This window comes from Rhopalosiphum padi, chromosome 2 (assembly GCF_020882245.1).
Source record: "Rhopalosiphum padi isolate XX-2018 chromosome 2, ASM2088224v1, whole genome shotgun sequence".
Lineage (NCBI taxonomy): Eukaryota > Metazoa > Arthropoda > Insecta > Hemiptera > Aphididae > Rhopalosiphum > Rhopalosiphum padi.
This window is the reverse complement of record NC_083598.1, coordinates 44,176,728-44,188,460: the sequence shown is the minus strand read 5'-3', so window position 1 is coordinate 44,188,460 and position 11,733 is coordinate 44,176,728. Positions and strand designations below refer to the sequence as shown.

At 27.1% G+C, this 11,733-nt stretch overlaps 1 long non-coding RNA gene across 1 annotated transcript; it reads left to right on the top strand.

Annotated features, from left to right (window-relative positions):
* The first annotated feature begins 34 nt into the window (after window positions 1–34).
* Window positions 35–11,733, top strand: LOC132920654 (uncharacterized). Its single transcript, XR_009660754.1, has 3 exons — window positions 35–784; window positions 1,083–1,186; window positions 11,411–11,733. It is a non-coding gene; the product is annotated as an uncharacterized LOC132920654 (long non-coding RNA).

Below are 11,733 nucleotides of genomic sequence, written 5' to 3'. Positions count from 1 at the left end.
CTTTTAGCAACTATTATTATTTGAGTGAGTAAGTACTTAATAATCAAACAAAACATTTTTTTAGTTCTGCTTTATGCTTACCTATTAAATATGTTTTAATTTATATTACATATATATTATACATTTGCTGTACCTTTTTTCTTATACGGAACATGTTTATAAGCCGTATAATCTGCTTGTTATTGAAATGAACTTTACTTGTACGTGGAGACTAAATAAAAAAAGTAATGATTGGATATTGAACTCCCCCTTCCATTAACAAATTGTTTTGTACTCCACTGCATGTATGTGCTATTTAAATTCAGTTATCAAACAATTTTTCTGATTTCTTTGTAAATTTTCTATTAGTTTATTAAATTACCATTTGCTTTTGTTCGTAGCTACAATAATAATATTATTATTTATAATTCGAATACCAACACCAGCATCTAATTACACAAATATTTCTGTTTTTCTTTGAATAGTTATTATTTGTATTAAACATTTTAAATTATTTAAATAAACAGCATGTTTAGTATAATATAAATCTCTGTAAAATAAAATTATTTTATGGTAGTAAGCTATACATCACTTTACATAAAGCTTTGTATGGCATGTGTTTGTAATTTGTATAACAGGGTGACGATGATTAATTAGGAAAAATACAAACGGGCGCATGAAGCTTTACCTCAAACAACCCTCGTCATTTGTTACAAGTTTTCAGTCATTTTCAACAGCCTCTTGGTGGTGTTTCGAAATTCTAGTAACTATTCAGTGCTCTCTCGAAAAATAAAAATATACTCTTGTAAGTATTTCAATGAAAAGAAGTATTATTTTTACAATTACTAAAACATATTCAAGTTCCTAAGATATCGAATATACTTGAATTATTTTGAATTATTATTATTTTATTTTTTTAATCATTCAAAATACTCAAATTGTCGTTCAACTGCCATTTGAGCTAGTACAATAATAAATTTCCAAAGAATCATGAAATCCTGCGAATACTATTGGCTAATTCATTAAAACAATAATTAAATTATCGTCACTAATGTTAAAAAATAATACGAGTAAATTAATCCTATTAGGTTTTTAATTTACAGGTATTTAAGTTGGTATACAGAATAAAATAATTTACGAGTGTTCAACTAAAGTATTCTATAAAACGGTCGACACATTTTAAATTATGTAATGGAAAGTATTATAGGTAATTTATAACATAATGTTTATACTTTATTTTGTATTTTTATCTACTATGTAGCTATAATGTATAGTTGTTAATAATTGTATAGGGTATACGTATAATATATAAATGTATTTAATAGTTATATTGTTGTATTTATTATATAGTGAGAATTGATAATACATAAATCATGCATGTTATTATTATTTATTATAATATGATTATGAATACTATACTAAAATATTATGTAAATATAAAATAGATAGCTTGAAAGACGAAACTAAATAATAATAATAATAATACATTTTTAATCAGTATATTAGACGATATTTTTTGAACAAATTTCGTTCACATTTTAAAATAGTGACTGAAATCATTTATTTAGCAATATCTAATATTGCACTAGCTACTGAGCACAAGATTTGTGTAATAATATTGTTTGTTACTGTGTATATGAAATGATCAGTAATATATTATATAATACATCATTCACCTTCAAACTTCAAAGGTCTTTCTGTAAACGCCGTTTTCAATTAACGTTTGGAAATCCGTGAACGCGTAAAATAACACGTGAAACGTTTACGCCAACTATATACCTAAATATACTACACAATATAATGTTAGGTATATACTATATTGTATGTATAGACCATCAGAGCTAGTTATATAATATAAATAGTATAATATTAATTACTGTCTAGACGTACCAATTTATCCGCCATCTAACAAAAATTCCATTCGATATCTAATATTATTTTTACTGTACATTTGAAGTTATATAATGATATATTTCATCCAACGATTTTTTTTTATTCGATATATTTGACTTTTATATTCAAAAACACTCAAATAAAATATTATACGTCGTTTTATACTAAACGGATGTTAACGAAAATTTGTAATCAGCTTTATCGAGTTATCACGTGCTATCAGCACAGCACCTCCAATTCAAAATATATTAGGTAGCCATTGTGGTGATGTGTAAGTAATGATTTCTTGTATTATTCGCAATTTATAATCTACATCTACCCATCAAGTTATAATTAGTATTTTGTCTTTAGGATGTTGAACCAATGGACTTTAATTAGTCGGATTGGCCGTACATATATGACTAAATACATAAGATACAGGTATATAATATGTACTAACTACTATATTATAAATTATAGTAAATTTATAATAGTATATAAATATTATACAATATACCTATATATGTGGGGGAAATTTAGAGGTAGAGAGAGTAGGATTAGGCCTCGGCAGTAACATTTTAAAAGTAGACAATTTTAGGCACATACGTAACAAAAAAATAATTTTGATAATAACTATAAATTAATAATTTTTATATCATAATAATAATTTATTACTCAATTTTATTATACGTACGAGATAAATAATAAGATTTAAAATGTAAAAATTAAATCTAAGATTTCTTTAATAAGTTATAGAAATTTAAAAATACCGTTACTTTGAAGTACTGACAGTGTCACCGAATAACTTAAAAAATATTATTCGTAGTTGAAATTTTCCACCATTAATTAAACTATCCTTTTCAATACCTATAAGCACAATGGCGTTTCTGATGTTTTCTGAAATCCTAAATACATTAATTATATATCTCTACACTTACGCTGCAGGCCATGTTGGCATGTTTATCGCATGATTATTTCCGATAATTCACAGGAAACTCGCGATTTTCATTGCTACTTTCATCGTATGAATATTATTATTTTATTGTCTCAGTGTGAAATCGACTTAACGTGAGCGCCTTGTACACACTGAATTACGAATTTTTTGGCCCTAAAGTGAACAACATTACATCACCGCCGATTCAAAACGTCGACAACTTAACTCCTCCTACCTTTTAATATATTATATATAAAGTACCCAATATGTACCCCGAGACCCGAAGCATACGTGCGATGTCTACAGTGAAGTAGATGCCCGCCCGCCGATAACGTTTTCCGTGTTCCCTAAAGCCTCACGAGTCACGACACGTCCAAAACGATACTTTTGAACGTTCAACAATTTAATATACTATTTTTTTTATAAATATATTACGTATTCATAAATTTTCATATTTGTATCACGGTTTTATTACCGTAACTATGAAGTATTCACAACAAGTACATCGAAAACGAGGTTTAAATTTTTAAAACTACTTATATTGAACGTATGTAATATTCACACAATTATAAAATATACGATATAAGTCGACTTTAACCAATACACAGTGAACTCAAATGTCTATAGTCAAGTATTTCGTGTAATCGTTTTTTGTAAATAGTATAATATTATATTGTGTTGTTTTATTTTACAGCGATACACAGACTTGTCGTATTATACTACCGCAGTTCGTTTTGTAATTATTATTTATCATAATTATCGAGTCTTACTAACTCTTTATACACTAATTACCAATAATAGTTACCTACCTATAATATGTGGCTATATAGTTTCTTAAATTATATACACACACACCTACATTAATATATTATAATTAAATATATTATACACATTTCTTATCATTCGAATATATCTTCAAACTCGATGCGCAACACTCACCGAGATAAGATTTTAATATATTCTGAAATTATTAGTCGGGAACCAACCGTGTATCTTTGTTTTTTCCAACACAAAAAAAAAACAAAACTCCTGATCGCACCTTCGCGTATGTTACAAGTTACGTATACGTTTCTTACAGTATTTCTCTAATTAATACGTTGTTATATTTTGTTCGTGCGACCGTGCAGTGTAATATAATAACGATGGTGATACTTCTTAATATACGTTTAAAATGTTACGAACCAATACAACATGAAACAGCTCCGAACTCACATATAATTACATTTTAAGTATACGAAATATACGGTCGCCGAGCAACAGGTCAATAGCTATACTATCGTATGTTTTTTTTAATAAATCTTTTTTACTACAATTGAGTCGAAAACGTTTGAATTTAAATTTCGATATGGTTTAATAGGAACATAATTAATATTATAATTTATAATACGTTTTTTGTATAATCGAAATATTATATATCACCTATTGCAGTACCGGACGTTGGCACGATGCACATATTATTATATACAGTACAAACATTACGAAACGGCAGTAATTCAACGCAATAAAATGTAATTTATTATTATATTTAAATAAATTTTACTATTTGTCTATAGAAATCTGCGTACGAATTAAAATCCATTCATAATATAGCCAATAATAATGTATAGCCGTTATAATATGAACTTCAAGTTTCAATAAAACCTTAAATATACCGATATACTATAAACAAAAGCAAAAATAACAATCGATATGTCGCAACCGTGACTGCATTCTGTAACATTATAAAAATATGAGAGGCGACAAGATAAACGAATTGTAAAAGTTTATTGTCGAATTAGAAAGCGAAAGTGTCAACCACAGGGTTTGAAAATAGGACCTTATAATCAAATGCTTAACATGAAGCTTAAACAAACTATATAGTAATATAGTATATATTCAATATATATATTATAAATGATTTGTGTCATATTTCTTAAAATATTTAATACGTTTGTAGAATTATATTTAAAAATTAAAAGCCTATAGATAGGTAGGTAGTTATACTTTTTATAAGCTATAATTTTAAGTTGCGTTTTATAATTTCATTTTTGAATTATTTTTATTTTATTTTAAACTACTATTATTATTTTTAATAAGACTCAATTGATGTAAAACATTTACAGACTGTTTTTTTACAATGTCCTTGTTTTAAAATATGTCATTTATTTTTTCAATTATTTTTCTTGTATATATATATGTATTGTACATAACAGCTATAGAGTAAAAAGTAACCTTCAACTTTCGAGTTTCAATTAGAATTTAATTCCATCCGTAGGCATTTCGTTTAATGAGGTCAGACTTTTACTTAAAGTGACATTATAAAATTTTGACTTATTTTAAAGATTATATTTTGCTATATACGTACTAAGGTATTTATTAATAACTTGTCCAATCTTACTAAAACACTACGACGTACTAACAATTGGTGCATTTTACACATCATAATTATACCTATATTATTATTATACTTTTCCCGAAGTGACGCACTCGACAAAAACTGCAACCGTAGTTATACTACTTATCATACTATACACACGCGCGAGTTTTTTTTTTAATGGTTTTTCTAACATTTAAATATTAAATAAGTTAGTTTTCGAAGCATACCGTCATACCGATGTTATTATAAGTGAAACATGTACTGTATAATAGAATTTTTTTTGCTAAATCTTCAATGGCTGCAGAAACTCAAAACATACGTGTTTGATGATGACGGAGCTGATGATACTAAATTATTGTTTATTTATATTCTGCCATCAACACTATATAATAATTAAATATGTCTGCAAAGTAAATAATAATAATATGATATGGCAATAATAATATTATGTTCTGTCCTTACAAACAATAGAATAAAATTAATATTAATATATTAAATAATTTAAATAATTAACCACCTCCTTACCACGATTAAGTCATTAAAAATCCTTTGTATTTCGTGTAATCGGAATTGCAGGCCGTTTGTTTAAAATGTAATTTGTACAAGTAAATACATATTATACACAAATTATGCATTACACCTATTTTAATTAAATTAACTATATTACAGGATAGTCTTTCGGGTTCATAAAACGACAAAGAAAGATAGTTTTAATTGCCTCTTCAACATCTACAGATTTAACCGCTGTCCATGTATCTACGAATAATAATTTTTAAACCTAGCTTGCTATAATAGCTAGTATCAGCAGCAACTTGTCAATTATTTTAAATGAACGCACATTTCATACCTTACGCTCTAAACATCATAATATAATGTATGTATATTGGGCAATTAAAATTACCATTTTTCATATCAATATTCTGACTTAAGAGCAGGACGTTATAGGTGTGTTGTCTTACTGCCAATTATTCAATATTCTTACTTTTATATTTTATGTCAGTTGCCTTGGTGTATGTGTTCAAGTAAAAATGAAATGTTTTTTCAGTAAAATTGAAAAAGAGAACACAGTAATAAATACTACAAGCTTATTATATGATACGTGCAAGTTTCATAAAAATAAAAATTTTAAAAGTATCATAAAAATACATCAATATTAACATATTATGATTAATAATAAAATAATAAAAAAAAAAAAATTTTTTTATTGGGTTAAAAGTAAAAGACCAACATCTGAGGTCATTAGCCTGTTACATATTAAAAATATTATCAAGTATTTTTTACGATATATTTCTGCTAGTTTTTTATAATATACTAATTATAGGAGTTATTACGATCTATAATTTTAGTATTTGATCAAAACAAATTCCTAGTCAACAAATTACAGAGACCTAACTGAAGTCACCTCTTGCTTCGCCCATTACGACACAGTCGAAACAAGTTAATCACAAACTGAGTGACTTTTCAGTTTACACCCATTATCTTGATAAACAATTAACAGTATGGATTTTTTTATTTTCCACATAATTTTAAATCATAATAAAACAACATTTTTGAAAAAAAAAATATATTTTTCATTCTTTTTTTTATTTTTGTTTTTAAATGACAACATATTTAATTTTATTATTTACTATTTTTATGATCATAGTTTTTTCAATTTATACTTTTTTAAATGATAGCATTTCTCAAAGTTTAGGTAGATATAATATGAAAATTTAATTTCAATCGATTAGTTAATTTTTTATTGTACCTATAGTGGAGTGCTGTCATTATGTATTATGTATAAATATATATATACAAATATAAATCATAACAATACAATACATCATATAGGTACTCGTATTCGTTAAAGCCAAAAATTGGCACACTAGCCGTATGTTCAAATACACGCGTTGACCGCAATTATTGCAAGTCGGCAGTTTGGTACCTACATTTCGATATAATTTAGTATGTTATAAGCACAACATATATCATAATTCATAATAACATATTATACAGTTATATAGGTCATCGAAATGCACTACAGGTGTACGATAAATGTTGCACACATGGAGTGCGGCGTAATCGCGTAGGTCTACACTACTATACAGCTAGGTTAGGCATAAACTACATAAGGTACCTTATTACAATAATACTGCGCAGACCACATAACATCTCGTGTACTATATCTTTCCGGAAATCCGGTCGAACGGTTCGATTATTTTATTATTGCTGTCCATGTATAATATAGGAGCGGATCAATACTGTTTATATAATTTATATACTGCACTATTGTAGTAGGTATGCTCATAATATATTATAGTACCGACAGACACGACGACAGACGTACATATAAATATATATGTATATTTTTAAATTATTTTAAAAATAACCCATCACGTTGATAGCACGCAGTGACCATAAAGGTGAGATTTACTTGTTATATATTTATTTGTAAATGGATTACATAAAAATGATTACATGGTTAACAAATAGGTACACGTATGACAATACTAAAACAGTATAAACGGCTAAACAATTGAGAAGGAGTGGTTCCCGACTATCCAAGCAACACATATCCGAATTGGTTCCCGATATTCTAGGTACTAGGTAGGCGGCTCACATCGGAATTGGTTCCGGATAAAAACTTTCAAAAAAGGCAAAATATAATCTAATAATATTTATAATAATAACAGCAAGTTCAACAGTTGCTTCTATTGCGCACATTCAAACATCTTTCAATTCATGTAAAATTGTGAAGTACAGATAAACTACAACATTTTAAATCTAAAAATAAGGAAATATAATATAAAAACAGAAATGGACAAATTAAAAAAATATTATGTTTATTATTATTTATTTCATATTTTTCATTTAAAAAAAACGTTATTATTATCGCATACTATATCTACCATGATAAAAAAAATTATAACAATTTCGTTATAAAAATAAAAGTGGCAAAAAATCATAATTTTTAACCTGCGTAGCATACTAGTATTATTTTGACAGTCCTAAGTCTGTAAACAACGGGAAGGAAAACTGAAAATACTTTGACCCGAGAACTTGGGAACCAACTCGGAAATACCCTTCGTAACAAATCGGGAACCAATTCGGATGTTTCGGAATCAATTTGGATACACCGATTGAGAGATATTGAAGTTTGTCGAGTAAATTTCCGGCGAAGACGAATTTAATGGAGTCTAAGTGACTCTCAAATCCCCGATTAAACGTGAAAATGACATTTTTGTATATATATTTTGTATTAAACGGAGTGATTAATTTTACGTAATCATTCTAGAAAAAAACGTATTATAAGTCGTTATAAAACAACATTTTTGGAAAAAAAAGTTTACAATGTATTATTGATATAATTTTTTTAAGTTTTTACTATTTCGAATGGCAACATACACTTTGACATATTGCTAAGGGCAACCTATGTACTGCAATGAAAAATTGGTCATGGTAACTTAATTATATTGTGCATAGGTACTGGGCATTTAGCATAGTTAGTATAATATATAAAGTTAAGACAACCTATATAGGTACTTTAATGTTAGATTAAAACGTATAAAGTCATAACTCATAAGTTATAGGTCATAAGTGTTATAAGTTTATAACATTAGTTTCATCTTTGTTATTGTTTACTTACCATGGTAACTATACATGTCTACATGTAAGAGTCGGAAAGATATTCGGTTAAAAAAAATATTTTATTCAACCCAAAAACATACAAATGTTAAAATTAAATTTCGGACAAGGTTTTTTACTTATAACTAGGGATGAGAAGTTATAGGACTTGCATATTTTAGTCTATGCCTTCTATTTATAGCTAGGTGAACTATAAATCCGTTTCATAACCTAGTGAGTTCATTTTCTTTGTTTTTTTTTGCATATTTGGGTAATTTTTTTAAGAATATGCATTAAACATTTTTTCGTGCATAAAAATTCATATTTAGTAAATAATTCAAAGATTATACTTAAATTAAATATTTTAATCAAATATTATACTTAAATAAAAATATAAAAATATCGTCTCGGACAATCGTCGTCGATTACACGTTTTAATCTTAAAAAATCTCAAGTGGTCCAATGCAACAAATTTACAGTTATGAAAAATAAATAAAAATTAAATGTAAGTGCCACCATATTTACAATAATTTATCATTTTTTTTTAGATATACAGACGTTGAACCAAGAAGTCGTCGATTAGCTGCTAATTTTAACGTTGCTTATAAATTGCATTATATTATATTATTTTTATTTTTTATTTATTTTTTTATTTTTTTTCATTTTAATTTATAATTAAAAATGTTATGCATATTTTCGATTTTTTGGCATATTTTAATAATTTTTTCTCCTATAACTTCTCATCCCTACTTATAACTTACCTATAAGTAATTAAAATTTAATAACTAATAACTTTCTGCGGTAAAATTGTATTAAGGAATAGGACGTAACTAATACACGCGACTGTAAAATAAAATAGACGTGGGAGCTGAGCAACGACCTGTCCAATGATTTTCAAAGTACGTTTTAATACTCGATTCTTCGTACACAATATTAAGCTATTATTAAATTATGACTTAAATTAGCAGAGAATGCAATGACGTATAATTATATTCACATAAATATGCAATTCAAGACGAAAGCGCGATTAGTATATTTTCAGCTGTGGGAAAATTGAAAACACGTGTCGACTTATCGTCTTATATAGTAGGCAATTATATTATATAGATAATATTTCCTAATCGATCTGCTGCGTAATTGTCTTTTTTTCTCTATAATAAGAACGGATGTCGTGGGTTGCAGCGATAACCTTATAATATAAATAATATTTATAATATTGTGTGTTATAATGTCCATTAATGAGGAATTGCGAAGAATTAGAATAAAAATACAAGTTGGCGTTTTTCAATGTGCACCGAGAAAAAAAACCACCACCACTTCCCACGAATAAATAGAAATTTACATATTTGTGAAATCGCACATGAAAACATTGTACACATATTATTATATAGGGTGATTTGCAAAACATGTTTACCCTCATTTTTTATTTTTAAATTATTAATTTATTCAAATTCTTATAGGTATTCGATTATTTGAACCTCGCATATTATGCTTTCGATCATTTAGATTTGTATACCATTTAAGGAGTGTCCTGGTGTCCTGTGTGCAGCCTGTAATAACTTACTTTTTTCAAATGAGAATCGTCCTTTTTCCTCTAAATTGATAAGACGATGACTTTGAAAATGTATGCAAATCGAAATTCAAACAATAGTTTTTGAATTATTTAACTTTGTGAACTAAATTTAATATGTTTGGAAGATGATTCGGAGGCTATGATAATTTTATTTATCGATCTATCTTATCCATAGTAATTATTACTAATCCATAAATATTTTTTAATTTGAAAAATTGTCCCAAGTATCATAAATACTAGATTCAATATTAAATTTAATCCATTTTATATTTGTGTAAAACCATATTTAAAGACTATTGGTTTTCTCGTATAAACAATAACAACTCAGTATTCAGAAACTATACTAGTTCAAATAAGTGATATAACTTTTTGATTCCTAAAGGTATAGACAAAATATATAAATTAATGAAAATATGCGGTACTTAAATAAACATAAAAATTCCACAGTTAAGAATTTGAATAAATTCATAATTTAAAGAAAAAATGTATAATATTTTGTATGTTGTCGACAAATACTATAAAAAAAAAATTCTACAAGTGACTGCGATTGAAGATTTTAATATATTACTGTTAGTACCTAAAACGTGTAGTATAATAGTTGTAAATCCGCTGAAATTACATATTATTATTATTAATCTCAGCACAAACTGCAGTTTAATGATATAATAACCCGTACACGTTTTATGCGTAGACTTTAACGATGTCGATGAAATGGCTGATTTGAAAAAAATATATAAATACTTACTCTTAACTCAGTTTAATGCTTGTGCTTATTTATTTTTAACCGCCAGACGTCGTCATTGGCGTTGTAGGAATATTTAACTTTAGTTGATTATTAAGGTGTCAAAATCATTGCGTTACGATAAAATATGCGTGTAAATGTGTAATAGACCAACGATGGCGGAAACGGTATAGCAAAAATAATATTAGAAATCCCCGAGGATTGAAGTACAACTCGACGCACGAATTGCAGGTGATGGCTGGCCGTTCACGTGTTATTATTGTTACTTATTAAATCACGCAAAACTACTGTTTTCGAAATTTCGTGTTTTTACCTTTTATAACTGACGGAAGTTCTGTTATTATTTTTCAGGTTGTACGCTTGATATGTATACGACAACTGACAAGTTACACAATATTCGTGAATCTATACAGTGGACAGCGGTAATTAGTTTGACTGCAGTACAGAAACAAATGGTGGACAGTTGTCGCCTGTCGGTCAAGCTTTAAAGGATATTTCGAAATTCTATTTATTATTATTATTAAATCAAATGGATAAACATACAAATTTGAATGTAACTCCGATCTTCAGACTTTAGTGTCAATGACAATAAATAATATTTTTTCTAATAGAGTAGTAATTATTGTTTATTGCAGTTAACATTGCTTTGGGTTAAACATTCATTTATATCCTGG